This window comes from Rhipicephalus sanguineus, chromosome 8 (genome assembly GCF_013339695.2).
Source record: "Rhipicephalus sanguineus isolate Rsan-2018 chromosome 8, BIME_Rsan_1.4, whole genome shotgun sequence".
NCBI lineage: Eukaryota > Metazoa > Arthropoda > Arachnida > Ixodida > Ixodidae > Rhipicephalus > Rhipicephalus sanguineus.
The window spans coordinates 28,513,406-28,530,925 of NC_051183.1; the positions used below are offsets into that span (position 1 = coordinate 28,513,406).

The following is a 17,520-nucleotide window of genomic DNA, read 5'->3' on the forward strand; positions in this document are numbered from 1 at the left end:
ATACCTACATTCCATTTGAGTTCACTGTTATGTCAAGGCGATGTTGAGGACGCAGGTAAAACAATCTGGGCGTGCTTATAGTATACAGTAACAAAACTTCCTCCTACGACTTAGTAAAAGAGCGAAATTGAGTTTGCACTATAATGAAAATTATAAGCAAACAAGATTAAAGTTGTTATGAAGGGGATTCGAGAAACATCGTAACAAAAGTACTACCTAGCAACGACCTAGAAGAGCATGTTACCGAGCTCTTTGGTGGGCAAAAGCTGGCTTCCCTATCGCTGGCAAGGCGCTTCGAGAGCTTCCACTCCAGAATTTTTTTAAAACCTCCTTCACTGGGCCACAACTTATCTCTGTGGGCCTATTTATGCCCGCAGATGTCACAATGACAGACTTCTCTGGGGACTGATTATCAGAGAGAGAGAGAGAGAAAAAACATTTTATTAAAATATATAAACCAAGCATGTGGGAGGGAACCCTAGTCCGGGGTCCCTATGATGATCGCAGCGACGACACGGGCCCGTCCAACCAATGCCTGGCGGACCTCGGGAGGCCCGTCGCAGAGGGCATCGTCCCACAGCTCTTTGGTGCGGAAGGGGCGCAGAATGACTGGAAGGGGAGGGAATAATTTTGCGGTGCACTCCACCGTGACATGGAACGCCGTTGTGGAGCTGCCACAGCCCGGGAAAGAGTCTGAGACTCGTGAGCACCGGTACACTGCAATGGCCCCGGCCGCAGAAAACATTTCCAGAACCTCTGAAGTGCACAGGCTAGAGTCAACAAGCCTCTAACGCAAGCTATAGACGAGCAGGAACAAATGCGTTCGATGGATGGGATGCAAACGAGCGCACTTTAAGAGGTCAGAAACAAAGGCCTGAACCGGACAGGAACGCAGAATGCCGCCTCTGCCAAAGTGTCTGACATCGGTGACACCCTGGAAGTACGTGTCGCTTTCCGCAGTTCCTCCTGAAGTACCTTCGGATTCTTCACACGCATTAATCCCCCATTGGTCGGCACTAGGGCAACTGGAACGGTGTGGATGCCCCTGCGAAAAGAAACCTCTCTTAGAGGCCGTCCAGAGGAAAGACCTCTGGCCAGGAGAGGAAAGAGGCATTAGGTGTAGAGGGCGCGACGCGCCATGCTTCGAGCCGAATGAATGTAAGGGCATAGCGTCTGTCAGCATCCTTGCATCGTACATCGCGTCAGAAGTGGCCGCCGTTCGCTCTCTGTAATGGCGGACAGGCCGGACGCTGCGTTTGCCGAGGTACTTACCCTCGTATTCAGAAACGCTCCTTCACTTGAACTTGACTTGCCACCGCCTTCAACGCGTTTCGAACGCGCTGCCTTTAGGCTGTGCCAAGGCAGCAAAAACGCGTTTCGAACGCGCTGCCCGAGGCGGTGGCAAGTCAAGTTCAAGTCGAGGGGCGTTTCTGAATACGGGGGTTAAACAGCCACCGAGCTTTGACTTCAACGACACAAGTACATGGTCCACCTGGATTGAACAGTTACAAGAGTATGCCTACGCTACAGGACTGCACAGAGCTACCGACGAGGTTCGGGTACGAACGCTTCTTTAATGCATGTGTGTTCAAGCTCGACGCATGCTGGCGTCTTTCATCTTGTCGGTCGAAAAAATTCAGTCGCACAGCGTTGTGAAAAGAAAGGTCACCTCGGATTTGGTTCACCCGCTAAACGAAGTTCACGAGAGTTATCGTTTTGACAAGCGCACGCCGCAAGCAGACGAGAGCGTCGATGCTTTTTTATTCCGCGTTGTGAAACATGGTCACAAGATGCAACTATGGCTCAGCGTCCGTCGAGGACATGTCTCGTTTCAGACCGATTTATCGTCTTGCTTGTTGGATAAAAGGTTATCGGAACAACCCTGCCGCGCTTCTGACAGATTGCGTCCAACCATCAGGTAGTCGAAAGTGCAGCAAGCCGGAGCAACCCCGAACAGCTTCATAGCGACTTGCAGGCTGTCGAGGCGGAGGAGTGCAGGCGGAGGGCCGCGTCCAGGCAAAGCCCCTCGCGACTAATCCCCCTGTGTTTTGTAGCCTCTATTTCTGTGTCCTGCAAAGCAGCAAAAGTTAACTATGATGTGTGGAATTATATTAATGAAACTAGTCGATTACCTACCTAAACATGCCACCTTCATATTTTTGTGTACGCGCATATATCTACATAAAAATATTGGTTGCTAACACTATTATTATTTTTATAATTATTTGCGATAAAGATCGTCTTTTAGTATACACATTATCGGGCACCAAACGTTTTTCTATAAGTTGCAATTTTGCTGCTCCAGAAATTGCCCTATACATATGTTTTAAATAAATTTATAAAACCACGCCGTTCTTGGCCAATACCACAGAGTGGGTGAGAGCCACAGGGAAGAAGAGAACAACCAGGAGAAGATCCTCAAATTATCCTAGGTCCCCGGTGACTGTGGGTTACAATTAGATGAAATGGCCGAGATTCCTTAGCGCGAGCATCGCCGGATGGCCCAATAATTACGGTGCCTCCAGTACCGAAATATACAACAGCTATCGCCTATATGAAATTAGGAATTTATACAGATATGAGGGACACAATAACAAAATGGAGCGAAAATCAGCACCCGAAATTTTCCATGGAAGTCCGAGTGGAGCCAATCTAGACACTCAGAAGTTATGATCACCTAATTTCGATTCCATGTGTCTCCATTGAATGTATAATTACGCAGGTCTCGTAGGCGGCATTGCTCCTCTCTCAGTTCTGCGAAAAAGAAATATTTAAGATTATTCCGTGTCACACATATTCATTACCCTGGAAAACATTTATCCTTATACCGCTTTCCAAAATAGGTTTGAACTTAACTGCATAATTTATACTAAACTTGCGTGCTTCCGGTTTGGGATACTGGCATACGGATGCCTTCGACGTGGTTTGCAATTCCACATTATAATTGCAGTATTTATTTCATGTATTCTTTCTTAATTTAATTCTTTTTCTTTCTCTCTTTATTCATTATGCATTGTTCAACTTATCACCTAAATGCTAGGATAACGAATTCTCAGGCAAATCCCTCAGTGTGAGGCCACCAAAGGAATCGACTTGTCACTTCTTTTTATCCTGTGGCCGGTTCATGATTCCGAGGAATCCCCCTGAAGGGGTGTGAGCGAGCAGTATAGGATCTACATCTACATCTACAAGAGAATACCATAGGACCACCTCTTCGAAATCTGCGCCTGGAACTAACGGAACCGATTTTCCTTTCTGCTGGGGTCACTGCTGTTGTATGCAGCCACAGCGATGTTGAACCACAGGGCTGAATTCTGGCGGCCTTAATTACTCATTACTGAAAGTTGGCAATTCAAATCAATATATTGATTTACTGTAGCGTCTGGCATTGTTAACGTACGGAAATTAACGAAAAAATCCACCCACTACTTGGTCAATCCTCTGTATTGTTTATGTGCCAGAGGTCAATTAGATTTGCAGACTTTTTTAATCGCAAGTGATGTAGATGCTGTCATGTAGGCAACTGTGCTGTTGTCATTTGGGGCTTCTGTGCTGGGACACTCGGACGGGAATATATGCAGTGCTATCGACAAATTCATACGCGAATCAAATCGTCTTATTCGACACATCAACCGCTAATATTCTTTAAATAATCATATAACATAATAATTTTTGGTCATTCGCGAGGTTATGAAACATGGTCTAGTCATGGTATTCATTAAAAATAAGTCTTCATCCTAACTCACTCTGCAACCTGTATTAGCACTTAAAAATTTTCAGACTACAAGTTCCGCCCGACTCTTGGCCGATCCCCCTGAGTGGGTAGGCGCCAATCATCCCAGGAGCATCATCATCATCATCATCAAAGTGCGCGAAGCTCGTGACAGCGTGTCCTCGACGTGCGCGTGGCACGTGGCTGGGTTCTAGAAAAAAAAGAACGACACACGGAGGTGTGAGCCATGGCTTGCAGTCAGAAATCATGATTTACGTGAAAACGCTATTCGTGTTCACACAGTGGATCTTGCACTCGCCTTGTATAAGAAGGAGCTGCCGCCTTCAAGGAGATGGATGTGAGTAATCGCTGATTACATTAAAATAAAGGTTTATTAGCAGTAATGGTCGTATGCTGCGGAAGCGGTTACGTAACCTTGTATGCTTCTGATTCCACTCATAGCATTGGTATTAAAGAAGCTTTCCACTTTTTTTTTTTGCTTGTGTCGTACCTTTTCCTCCATCTTTTGTTACATGGCGCCTCGTCGATATAGGAGCCGGCGGTGCTTTTACATTATTCGATCCAAAATAATGTAACAAGTGTTTGTACAATTTCTGGGACGCAGGACGATGCTCCTCCGTTGTGCACTGTATCAAAAACTATGGCCGCAGCAAAGGAGGTGTGGATCTAAGTGGTTGTGGCGAATGGACTGGTCCGGTTAACCACAGTCGGCCGGCTAGGAGTGACGTTCCAGGCGAGGGCCGCAAACGCCCTGCAGGGTCCGGCAGCCAACCACCACACGACGTGCTTTGTCTTTGCCAACATCCTATCGACTTCATCACTCGTCGGTATCGCGGTGTGGGATACGCAGTCGTATGCAAGACAGCACTACTTCCTCGTGGCCCTGTACCTCATGGGCATCTACGTTGGGAGGACGAGCCTGCGAGGTGCCCTGAACATTGTCAAGACCCCTCAGGTAAAATTTTTTCTTGCAATATTTTGCCGTTGTCGTATAAGTAATGGTTACGCAACATGTCATCGTCGTGGCACCTCATACGATCATATAAATGGCATTGTGTGCAGCTACACAGCACAAGACTCTCACACTAACTATGCATACTACTTTTGGTGTTGACGGTAAAGAACAAATTGTGGTTATCCGAATGCTGTATCATTGGCGCAATATAGCTGCTTCACGGCAGATAAACTCCGGTAAAACTAACACAATTCGGCAATGTATGTGATGCGAAGCCATCAGCAAAGTTATTGGGCATTGTATGACATTGAGAAAAATGTTAGTAGGTAGATGGGCGTTTCGTGTGTGCGTGACACGGGCTTACTACACTTGTGGACTACAGCGTTACAGTGTGGTATACATTGCGCATGCGCAGAACGTAGATGCCGCCCACGCGTCTTGCGGACGTACGCGAGATCTTCGCGCTTGGCTAGCGTGCTATACGTACGTGAATGTCCTACGGAGCGCTCTCCCGAGATCACGGAGCTATCGAGAGAGTAGGTCGGCAGTTTTCAAGATGGTGGCACACCGAAACAACACTCCGAGCGGTGCTCCGCGCCTAACGTTTTCGAAAAGTGACGACTTTGACGTGCTTCGTGACGTTCGAGAGTGTAGGCAAATCGAAGACAACGAAGATGAACTGAAATTGCCATGCGCTTGTCGGCGGCTAGGAAAAGTATTCAGTGCCCGCACCAGCCTTCCACATAGTGCGTGATCGCGTAGACAGCAGCAGCTCTGATTCTCTGCTGCGTCTGATCCCATCCTCCACGTCGTTCGGTGAGCCCCTTAAATACTGTTGCTCTGTCTCCGTTATGAGGACGTCGTCAATACCAGCCCAAGCGAACGCTCACAACAAATGTGGGTCATGACAGTGCGAGGTGTTTTTCAGTTCTAATCTACGCGGCGCTCGTTATGTCTGCCGTGCGTCTCTACGTGCGTTCCTGTGTGTGTGTCGTATGTGCGCTGAGCGTCCAACGCTCAACGTGGCTCAACATGGGACCGAGCATCACCGCTCGACGACTGTCTCTCTGCTTCTTCCCGAACGTGATTGGTTAGGAAAGGCGCAAAAAGCGCTGCTGACATGAATAAACGGAATTCGCGCCTGGCCCACGCGTTGGTTGTGCGTTCCTCGACTACAGGCGGTCGTTCTGCCGCCAACAGCCAACGCCATGCGACAAGCTGCGCCGCTCGCCTTGCAACCAAAACACGCTTCTTCGGCTTGAACTTATTGAGCTCTAGGAGTATCTTCGCCTGCCACCGAGGAGCACGGAAGGGTATGTGAAAGCGATAACCTTATGTATACGAAAGCTCTGTGGCGCTGCATCTGCCTTCGTGAAACTATAAACATCACGGACGCGTGCAGCGTGACGTACGCAGAGTTCTCACGTTTGCGTACGCAACGCATCCACATACGTGAAACTAAACGGTCTTATGACGCAACGTCAGTACTGGCGTTCAAACGCACATTCGATTGGTATTGTGGAGAATGGCAGGACAGCTTGACGGCCCGGCAAGTTGTCGTCCCTATGTGATAAGCAGCGTTCGTTGCCCCGCTTTGAGGCAAGGCTGGGTAGCCCGAGCTAAGTTCGCTTAACTGTGTGAGTGGGTACTGGCTTGCAATCGTATTGTTTGCAACCACTGGTCGCTTGTAGCGGCCAACTCTCGGAAAAGGTTGACATATGACAGGCAGTCCATGCAATGTTATAATATGAGATTAACTTACCACAAACGTTCGGCAACCACATGGTCACAGCGTAATCTCTCGTTTCATTCTAGCGATTTTAAATGCACACCAAAACTTCATGCGCAGTATTACAAGCGCATATGACCGCAAAACTAAGAACCTGCAATTTAAGCTACAGCGACACACCTGCTGGGCACACTCCACAAGGCCGTGACGTGAACTTCTTAGATGTGGTGTGCTGTCACTTTCATGTAACCAAAACGCTTTTACCAATAAATGCAGGAAGCACTAAGCTACGGCTGTGCCATATATGTGTGGCCTGCGTTGGAGGGTGGTTGACGCTCATCATAATAGTGGCGTTCCTGTGGCACGTCGTGGCCCCATCCACATGGAGTGATTCAGATCGTACACTTGCTTTTCTTACATAGTGATATTCAAGTGATTTATTCCATCAGTTTCTGCTTGAAGAGGAACTCTTCTGATGACTGAGGGGCGCGAGAAAACGGCACACAACGAAGAGTACACGTAGGTATGCTGGGCATATGGTTTTATATTTTTTTTGGTCGACTCGTTGGGTTAGATTTGATTTCACTGCGGTATAAATATGTCCTTCCTGAATAAAAATATTCCAATTGCTAGTAGCGCGTCGTCCCGTGTACTTCTTTTCGTTGTGTGCCGTTTTCTCGCGCTCCTCAGTCATTATGAACAAATACCAACTCGCCCAACTTTTTACCTTACTGAACTCTTCTGTGCGTAGACTGGTAAAAATATTGAAGTTGTTCTGTTAATTTGTATATTCATTTTTATTTTGTCACAATTGAAGGACCCTTGTAATAAAATGAATTTCATTTACGCGAAACGAGAAAATATTAAGACTATGAGGCAGGGGTCTCAAACACGAAAACCTTTCCCTAGCGCCATGCACATCACTGTCTTCATGCCATTTTTTTTTTTTCATTTTGTTAAGTATGTTCCTCAGCTAAACAGTTGGGACTGGTCTCAAGCATTCGGGCCTGAAGTCGGGGCTGGTCTCAAGGAAGAGAATACCATCGCACCACCTCTTCGAAATAGGCGCCTGGAATTAACGGAACCGGCATTTCTTTCGGTCGGAGCCACCACTGTTGGACAGGCCACATATTCGGCCGGTTTTAATTACTCATTACTGATAGTTGGCAATTAAAATCAACATATTCATTTACTATAGCATCTGTGATTGTTAGCGTACAGAAATTAACCAAAAAGTCCACCCACTACTTGTTCAATCCCCTGCGTTGTGTATGTGCCAGATGACAATTAGATTCGCAGTCTTTTTTGATCGCAAGTGATGTAGATGCAGTCAACTAGGCAAAGCCGGGCGAAGCTCGTGACAGCATGTTCTCGGCGTGCGCGTGACACGTGGCAGGGTTCTTGAAAAGAAAAAAACGACACAAAGAGGGGTGAAGTATTGCCTGCAGTAAGGAATCGCGATTTATGTGGAGACGATGTTCGTGATAACGCTACATGTCGCACTCTCCCTTTACAAGAAGGAACTGGTCACTTTCAAAGCGACGGATGTGAGTAATCACTGATTACGTTAATATAATGGTTTATTAGCAGTAATGGTCGTACGCTGCGGAAGCGGCAACGTTACCTTCTATGCTTGTGATTGCAGTCATAGCATTGGTATTAAAGAAGCTTTCAACTTTTTTTTTTGCTTGTCTCGTAGCTTTTCCTACATCTTTTGTTACATGGCGCCTTGTCGATATAGAAGACGGCTGGGCTTTTGCTTTATTCGATCCAAAATAAAGTAACCAGTGTTTGTACAATTTCTGGCACGCAGGAGGATGCAGCTCCGTTGTGTACGGTGTCCAAAACCATGGCCACAGCTAAAGACGAGTGGATCTGGGTTGTTCTGGTGAATGGTGCGGTCCGTTTAACAACAGTCAGCCGCCTCGGGTTCGTGTTCCAGGCGAGGGCCGCCAACGCCCTGCAGGGTCCGGCAGCCAACCACCACACGACGTGCTTTGTCTTTGCCAACATCGTATCGACTTCATCACTCGTCGGTATCGCGGTGTGCGATACGCAGTCGTATGCAAGACAGCATTACTTCCTCGTGGCCCTGTACCTTATGGGCATCTACGTTGGGAGGACGAGCCTGCGAGGTGCCCTGAACATTGTCAAGACCCCTCAGGTAAAATTTTTTCTTGCATTATTTTGCCGTTGTTGTATAAGTAATGGTTACGCAATATGTCATCGTCATATGACACCTCATACGATCATATAAATGACATTGTGTGCAGCTACACCGCACAAGACTCGCACACTAACTATGCATACTACTTTAGGTGTTGACGGTAAAGAACAAATTGTGGTTATCCGAGTGCTGTATCATTCGCGCAATATAGCTGCTTCACGGCAGATAAACTCCGGTAAAACTAACGCAATTCGACAATGTATGTGACGCGAAGCCATCAGCAAAGTTATTGGGCCTTGTTTGACATTGAGGAAAATGTTAGGAGGTAGATGAGCCGTTCGTGTGTTCGTGACACGGGCTTACGACGCTTGTGCACTACAACGTGACGCGTGGTGTGGTGATTGTGACGCAACTTCAACACTTGCGTTCAAACGCACATTTGACTGGCATTGTGGAGAGTGGCAGAAGAGCATAGTTTGGCAATAAAAGGTGGAGCTCACTCAGACTCACTCACGAAATATATTTTGCGCTTGGGGCTCACTCGGACTCAGACTGACAAAAATTTCCTCAACCGGACTCATTCGGACTCGAGCTCACCAATATATTACTCACCAGGACCCACTCAATCTCAGACTCACGGGCCGATCTGAGCTTGAGTGAGTCAACTCATGAGTGAGTTTGCTGACCTATATGCAGAAGAGAGCTGGACGGTCCGGCAGGTTGTCGTGCCTACGTGATAAGCAGCGTTCGTTGCCTCATTCCTACTGACACTTTCAGGCAACGCTGGGTAGCACGGACTGAGCTTGGTTAACTGTGTCAGTGAGTACTGGCTCATGCATGTACCTAATGTTAACAACCACTGGTCGGAGATGACTAATGGTCGCTTTGAGCGGCTGACTCTCGGGAAAGATTGACGTATGACAGGCAGGCCAATGTAAAAATCAGAGATTAATTTACCATGAACGGTCGAGAACCACATGGTCACAGTGTAATCCCTCGTTTAATTGTCGCGCTTGAAAATGCACACCAAAATTTAATGCGCAGTAGTACAAGCGCATATGAACGAAAAAAATAAAAGCATGCAACTTAAGCTACATCACGGGGAGGTAAAGCTATCGCTCAATGTCGATTGCATCGATAGTTTTTTTCGAAACAATCGATAGTGTAAAGAAACTATAGATAGTATGAATATCGATTTTATGAACTATCGATAATATTATCGATAGTACCATAGGTAGTATTACTACCAATAATACTCTTGAAAGTGCTGTGAATAATATGCTGTTATGGGAAAGAAACAATGCCAAACATTCGCGATATCCTCCTATCAGCAACTATATGCCCAGTTCACTTAATTTATTTCTTTCGCCAAAAAATTGCCCATAAAAACATTTTCGCTGTGAAACTGCCAGAATATGTCCATCAATAAATTCATTATCAGAAGTTACCAGTTACACCTCACAATTAACAACTTAGTGCTTGACATTTTTATTTTGAAATCAAGATAATGCAATACAAACTTGAAGCGGAGCAGTTCCAGCACATGTAACGGCTTCCTTTCCGCTATACACAGCTGAACAGTCCAGCTTAATCATCACGTGTCAACCAAGCATTCTGGCGAAGGAACGCAAGCATGTCAACTTTCTTGCCCTTCTGCGTGCTCCTGCGCCTCCCCCATAATATATCACGCACTCGGGGAGCCAACTTTATGCGGCAATGAGTCCAATCAGTGGATTTTCTGTCGATTGTGCTGTCGAATTTGCTATCGATAACGCTATCGATAGCTTCAGAAATACGCACATAGTGACTGTCGAACTATCGATGGTAACATCGATAGTTCGATAGTCACTGAGCTATCGATAGTATGGATTGTACCAGGGGCGTAGCCAGAAATTTTTTTCAGGGGGGGGGGTTCAACCGTACTTTATGTATGTTCGTGCGTGCGTTTGTATGTGTGCGTGTATATATACGCAAGCAAAACTGAAAAATTTCGAGGAGTGGGGGGGGGGGGGGTTGAACCCCCCCCCCCCCTTGGCTACGCCCCTGGATTGTACCATACTACAGCAACACATCCTCTAGGCACACTCCACGAAGCCGTGACGTGAACTAACACACACGGACGAGGAAGAGACAACAGGACATGCGCTATAGCGCATGTCCTTGTCCGTGTGTGTTAACGCTATGCCCCATTCTGAAGCATATAACCAACTAGCCCAAAAAGCCACGCTGACAATTCTTAGATGTGGTGTGCTGACAGTTTTATGTAACCAATACGCTTTCATCAATCAATGCAGGAGCAACTCAATTTCTCGATCATCTCCTGGTGCACGTACCTGGGCACCAGGCTGACCGTCGGCATCCTTGTCGCCTTCGCCTGGCACATCCTGCTGCCATCCCAATGGAGTGAGTCAGATCGTACACTTGCTTTTCTTACATACAAACATTCAAAGTGATTTATCCCATCAGTTGCTGCTTAAAGGGGAACTCTTCTGTGCACAGACTAGTAAAAGTATTGTAGTTTTGTTCATTCGTATATTCATTCTTACTGTCTCACAATCGAAGGACCCTTGTAATAAATGTGCATTTCATTTACGCGAAACGAGAAAAAAAACTAAGACTATGAGGCAGGGATCTCAAACGTGAAAGCCTTTCGCTAGCGGCCTGCACATCACTGTCTTCGTCCCATTTTTTTTTTGCATTTTGTTAATTATGTTCCTGAGCTAAACAGTCGGGACTGGTCTCAAATATTTCTTATTCGTTAGGCACCTCATGCGGTCACCACGTGTTGAAACATAACCGTGGAACAAAAACTGTATATTTCAGAATCTGCGTCCAGATTTTAGTCACTCTGGAGATTAGTGTCGACATGTCGGCCAAATACTGACGTCTAATTTCATTCAGAAATGACTCGTATAAGAGCTATATAAGGAGGCCTTCTTCGAAATTACAAAAATAGCGGACATTTTGTTCAATTCCCTTCCCCATTTTTAATTTTCTTCACTGTCGCAGCCTTGCGGGAGACTAAATTTCATGACGGCGGCCCGACAGCTGAGATGAGTTTGAGACCGCTGCTACAGAGGAAGGAATGAATAATCAATTTTTGCGCACGCATCACGTCGTGTACATTCGTGTCTGTGAAGAGTATTTAACGCCCTCACTATCCTCTTCAGGAATGTTCGCTTTGTTTGCCTATACTTAGGGTCCTCCAATAGGATGTTAATATATTGGCCGCCGTCCCGTCCTGCGACCGTGAATTTCCGCAGAGCTGTATCAAATACCAAACACGTTGATGGGGGAAGGGGGGGGGGGGTATTATTGCATTATACAGTGATAAATCCTTTTGTGGTCGCTGTGGCGAGTCGCGCGTAGCTGCGTGCAAACAGGTTCCTTGAAGTGCACTTTAGGGGCCCGGCTTGTCTATCCATAGATGTGATGCGGCGTGATGACGCTAAAGATCATGTGGTCAATACGTGCCTGAGACAAGGCTACCAAAGACTACCAATCCTCAAAACCGGGTTACAATAAACGAACAAGGTCTAAAATAATATATTTAACAGAAATCGCAATATGTATTGTGCGACGTGACTGTAACTTAAGTGGCAAATTGCAACATGAAAATCATGACGGTCATGTCATGTATGCCATATAATTTACATGCCACGGTCGTGGTACTCTCGCGGCCACTTCGTGAGTTCGATATTCACCAAAATTGGTTTGTCGGGAGAATAGTTTATGATGAGAAGTGACAGGCCGTAAGACACAAATCGTGGCGTGTATGCCACGCATACAGCAATGCGGAAAGACGATTACTTTTAAGGGCTCATTTCTTAGTTAGACACAATATTAATGAGAACTAACAGACAATAATGCCAAAGAAAGTATAGGGGATGTTATTCGTTGTAATTAGGATAAAGTGTGAAGAAAGTAAAGTGGACGAAAAGATAACTTGCCGCCGGCAGGGACCCAACCTGCGACCTTCGAATAACGCGTCCGATGCTCTACCCCTGAGCTACGGCGGCGGTCATCCTCCCGTCCACTTAATTGGGTATATATGTGCATTTAAACCCGGGAGTTACAGTATGATTTACATGACACGGTCTTGGAGCGCCCGCGGCCGTTTCGTTAAATGCATATATACCAATATCGGCATGGCTAGGCATGACTGCATGACGAATATAAATTACAGGTCGCAACATGGCAATCATGATATACATGTCATGTACGGCATGATTTACGTGCCAAGCTCGTGGTGCGCTAGTGTCATGAGTGGCTTGATTTGCCTCAAGAACAAAATAATGCGGTGGATGCAGCTCTTATAGCTCACAGCTTCGCATTACAGCGATTCCCACAGTGCGTGGGATCTGCCGTATTTTTTATGTGGATGACATGAGCAGGCGACAATACGTCACGATGAAGTCTGAGGGGCTGAGGATTGCCGAAAGGCAGGGAGGGGAGAAGGGACGGACTGTTTCTTGGAATTTGTGGCTAGGCCGCGGGTCATAGCGCTGCCGCCTTTGCTGATGCACGCGTTTGGAGGTGGTTTAGGGACACTTTAAATAGGATTTGAAAGAGCGACGAAACAATACGCCACAAGTCACACCTATTATAAAATACTCGGACTTATACAAATATTACGATGCTCTGTTTTGCTACGCAGGCGAATGTGTGGTCGGCTTCTTGGCTTCTAGTCGGCTTCTAGGCCTAGTCGGCTTCTAGGCCTGGCCACCCTGGACAATGCGTGCATTCTGAGTGCTGAAAATGTTCTACCGAACTTTTTCCCGTAGACATGGAAAGGGAGACGACGCGCCGGCTGCTGCTCAAGCCGGAGCGGCCTTTTCAAGATTTTTTGTACACTCATTTTTATTAAAAAGTAAAAGAATCTGTTTGCTACAACTGTGCACAGATTTTGACTTGTTTTTTTAAGCTCAACAATTTTCACCAAATTATGTGGTAGGTGGCCGAGAAAATGAACTACATTTCATTTTTTTGGCCACGACGATCGGGATTTGATCTATAGATCTTCCTCATCGTCATGTCGTCTGCCCTCGTCATGTATGTTGAGCATCGACCTCTCTGAACACGCTTGCAAACGTTCTTTCTTAGGGCCAACTACGTACGATCAAGCTTTCTAAGATGTACATTGATCGTACCTAGCAGACAGGCGCAATACGAACGCAATAAGGCACTCGTCAACCGATGCCCGACGTGTACTTGCGAGAAAGGTCTCCCCTTTTCCTGGAAGAAGTGTCTTCGATCGTGAAATGCGACAAGACTAATAACGCCGTGGACCGGGCTTCGAAAGTGCTTTTAATGTTCTTGAATGCATAATGCATAATGCATAAGCTTGTATATACACGTAGCGCTAGTCGATTATTGTTCCCGATTAGGCGGTATATACCGTTAAAACTAACCTGAGTTTCATTGTGATATAACGAGTCAAGTGTGCATACTGTGAAAAGTTTCGAACTGCCTAAATTAAGAATAGTAAATTTTCCTTTGTTAACTGTGGCCAAGGACGTAGCTATAGGCATTTTTCTGGGGGGGGGGGGGGGAAGTTTGACATCTTATGTTCGCGCGCATGTATGTGTGTGCGCGCGCGTATATATAAACACACATGAGAAATTGAAAAACTCCTGTGGAAGCGGGTTGAATCCTCCCCCCCCCCCAATACCCCCTGCCCCCTCCCCCCCCCCCCCGTGCGCACACCTATCGTCTAGAACGTCAATATAATGTGAAGCAGCGCTTCAGTAATCGAGATATTGAGGTAAATGCAGGAAAAGGACAGCGCCCCCAGAGGGGCCGTTGTAATCCTAGCCCTGTAATGCGTAGTAAGGCCTCAGTTTAAAATCACTATAGAATTCGAACTTCCCATAATAATAAAGAAGATCACCGCAGTGAATCTGAAGACGGTATAATACTGGACTCGTGAATTCCTGTTCGATTCATAGAACAAAGAGCTTCATGAGGTTCCCCTTGACGACGCGGGTGGTCGAGAGGTTTTATTTTCGCCGAGCTCTGCTCCTCCGGCGTAGTCGCATCACACTTAGGTGTAGTTTCATCAACGCATGTTGCTGCGAGGGCTTCCTTGCTTGCTTGTTCTTTAGTACTGGCAGTTTTGTTCCGTGCACGGAATTTTAGGGGCGAAGCTCCTCTTAGCCTAACCTTGCCACGTCTCCGTTGTCCGGCGTAACCACCTTTGCAAACTGTCCACTACTTTGCTTTGCAAACATCCCACTACGACCCATCACCGATCCTTTGCAAACTGCCCACTACTTCGTCTTTGGAAACATCCCACTACGACCCATCACCGGTCTATCACTTCACCGACCATAAAGCCGTTATAATGAAGGGGGAACGGAAGCCACGTCTAGCCACCACTTACGATTAATAAAATTTCTTGTATAACTATATACAGTGTTTGTCACGTCTTTGATGATGTACTGGGCTATCGCTTTGATTATTGCTAGCCGAAACCACTGAAGATTTCACGGTGTAGCCATGATTGCTTCAGGAGCTGCGCCCAAGCTCTTCATCATTCACCCGTGGATATGCTGTGATTTTTTCCTTTTTCGGGGAATTTATGACAAAAACGTATGACAAAAGTGTCATGACAAAGACATAGCGGTCACAGCGCGCTTTCGGCTCCTGCAATTTCTTAACATGTGATAATGGGCTAGTTAGTGAGCCATGATATTGTCGAAGCAGCGCGCAAAAGACACAGTCACGCACACATAAAAATGACGCTTGTGTTTGCGTCCTTTTATGTGTGCGTGTTTGTGTGATTAGTGCGCTGCTTCATCAAGTTCTGCATTCGCTTCTGGCGCATGCAGCACACTCTAAGAAAAAAAAGAGTATGCGTGACTCTTTTTGGAGAGTTCTGACTTGCCACGTATAGGACTCTCTTTAAATAGTCACGGTGACTCTCTTGGTGGGCCAGGGTCGGCTCGCTCTAGGAGAGTCCCCTGACCCTCTAGGAAGAGTGCAAAGACTCTCATCGGGAGGATCACGTTACCACTCATAGGGAGTCAGACGACCCTTGCCGGTAACGCTCCTAGGGGAGTCAAGGGACCCACACCGAAGCATCAAGCGACTCTACAAGTATTTTAAGCTACTCATTTGATCCTTGCTCTACTTTTGCGCGACTACTGTTGAAAATAGTGGAGTATTCATTTTAAGCAAGTCGAATAATACTTGCCGTTCTGCCCAGCGACTGTAAAAAAAATAGTAGTTCAGTTTTAGCATTATTTTAATAAAACTCGTCAAAACAACACATATTTTCCAACAAAGTTATATAGAAAGCGCGAAAAGATGGTCTGTGATTTCCAATTAAGAAGTTTGGGTATACCTCATTTACATGCCTCTATGAGTATAGCCAACTAAAATGTGTGACTGTGATGTGCACAGTGTCATATGGTGCTAAATGAACAGCAGAAATCGCCATCATGTTTCCATATTTATTCCTTGTGATTAAGAATAAATAAAAAAGTGGTGACGGCTTGAGGCATCAGACTTGTGGCTTGCTAGGTTGTCGCTCCTGTCCAGCGTGAGCACCATGAAAAACGGTATCTGAAAAGCAGAACGTGATATTATGATGAGAAAATGAAATTGCAGTAAAAGTTTGCAAAACCTACACAATAAGTGGTTTACACAGACATAATAAAGGCTAACAACAAAACAACAAAGCACATCCTCCGGCAGCCAGGGGCATGCCGTGAGCGGTTATTGACCGCACGTTTTACAAACGTAACCCATCCTTAAATACTCAGATAAACAGATGCGAGTACTAGGGCCCGAACGACACCCAGCGCGTGCGTACGCCGTCTACGTCGAGATCAGACATGTCATATGCTATAATTAGCGCACATAACTCCCACAATCACGTACACTCACTCGATTCTGTTAGAGCGCCCAACGTCATCGCAGTGTATGCAAACCACGAAAACAGCAAACAGAAACGAGGGAAAAGAGTGCACGCCGGCGGCCGCAACAACGCGCGCCGTCGAAAGTCTAGAGCTTTTTTCACTTTACCGGCGAGGCGTGTCCAACTTGAATGACTACCGCGTACATTCTGGAAGCCACCGTACTATATCTGCACCTCAAACTACCGTCTTTAAGCCATCAAAAACCAAATAGTATAGTGCGTCTGAGCGTTCTGTACACAGGCTTTTTTTTTTTTCGCGTTCCCACGCGTGGAAGCACGCCGCACACTCAAGGTCGATGGAAATGTTATTATGAAGTAGACTAAAGTGCATCTCAAAACGACATCTTGCACCTTTAGTAGTGCAGACACGACGTGCGATCAGCAAGAAATGACCCTCGATTATTGTTTGCATCGCTCATTTTATGGGAGCTTGTACAGCAACGCGCATAACGGTGGCAACTCGTTAACTGACAGCTTTAGTTGGGCATCCGCAACAGCCCCGCGGATACAGGCTACTGTTGGAAATGGCTGGCAGGTTCCGCAGAGCTGCTGCAGACGCCCAGCTAAAGCTGTATAATTAGTACCTACGAAAGCAGTACACTCACCGTTTACTGGCGCCCGTTGTCGGTGTCTGCAGCTCCATGAATATTCCGCCCTCCAAGCGTCACTTCGTGCACGGAGCCGGCTTCAATACCACCGAAGACGCGCAACCAACTCATCCACGCAACGCATTCCAATAGACCAGGAGACTGAGACGACTGAGACATGGGTGTTCTCTGACTGAGAGAGGAGAGCGGCGCGCCACCCCGGCGCCAACCCCTGCGTCGCCGAGCAAGGCGCCACAACGGCGCCAAAGGGCGAGCGTGCGATATGTATGGCGTATACGGCGGCTCTTCCGTATACCGAAGCCAATCGAAACGCGCTTCAGGAGGGTCCAGTGACTCCTTCCCAAATGCGAACTCTTTTTTTCTGCCTGTACCTTCCAAAAGGGGTCAGATGGACACCCGAAGGAAGT

The 17,520-nt window shown here is 46.6% G+C and overlaps 1 long non-coding RNA gene across 1 annotated transcript; it reads right to left on the reverse strand.

Annotated features, from left to right (window-relative positions):
- Positions 1-16,024: 16,024 nt before the first annotated feature.
- LOC125759726 (uncharacterized) lies at positions 16,025-17,250 on the reverse strand. Its single transcript, XR_007417361.1, has 2 exons — positions 17,111-17,250; positions 16,025-16,150 (listed from the first exon to the last, which is right to left on the reverse strand). It is a non-coding gene; the product is annotated as an uncharacterized LOC125759726 (long non-coding RNA).
- Between the last annotated feature and the right edge of the window lie 270 nt (positions 17,251-17,520).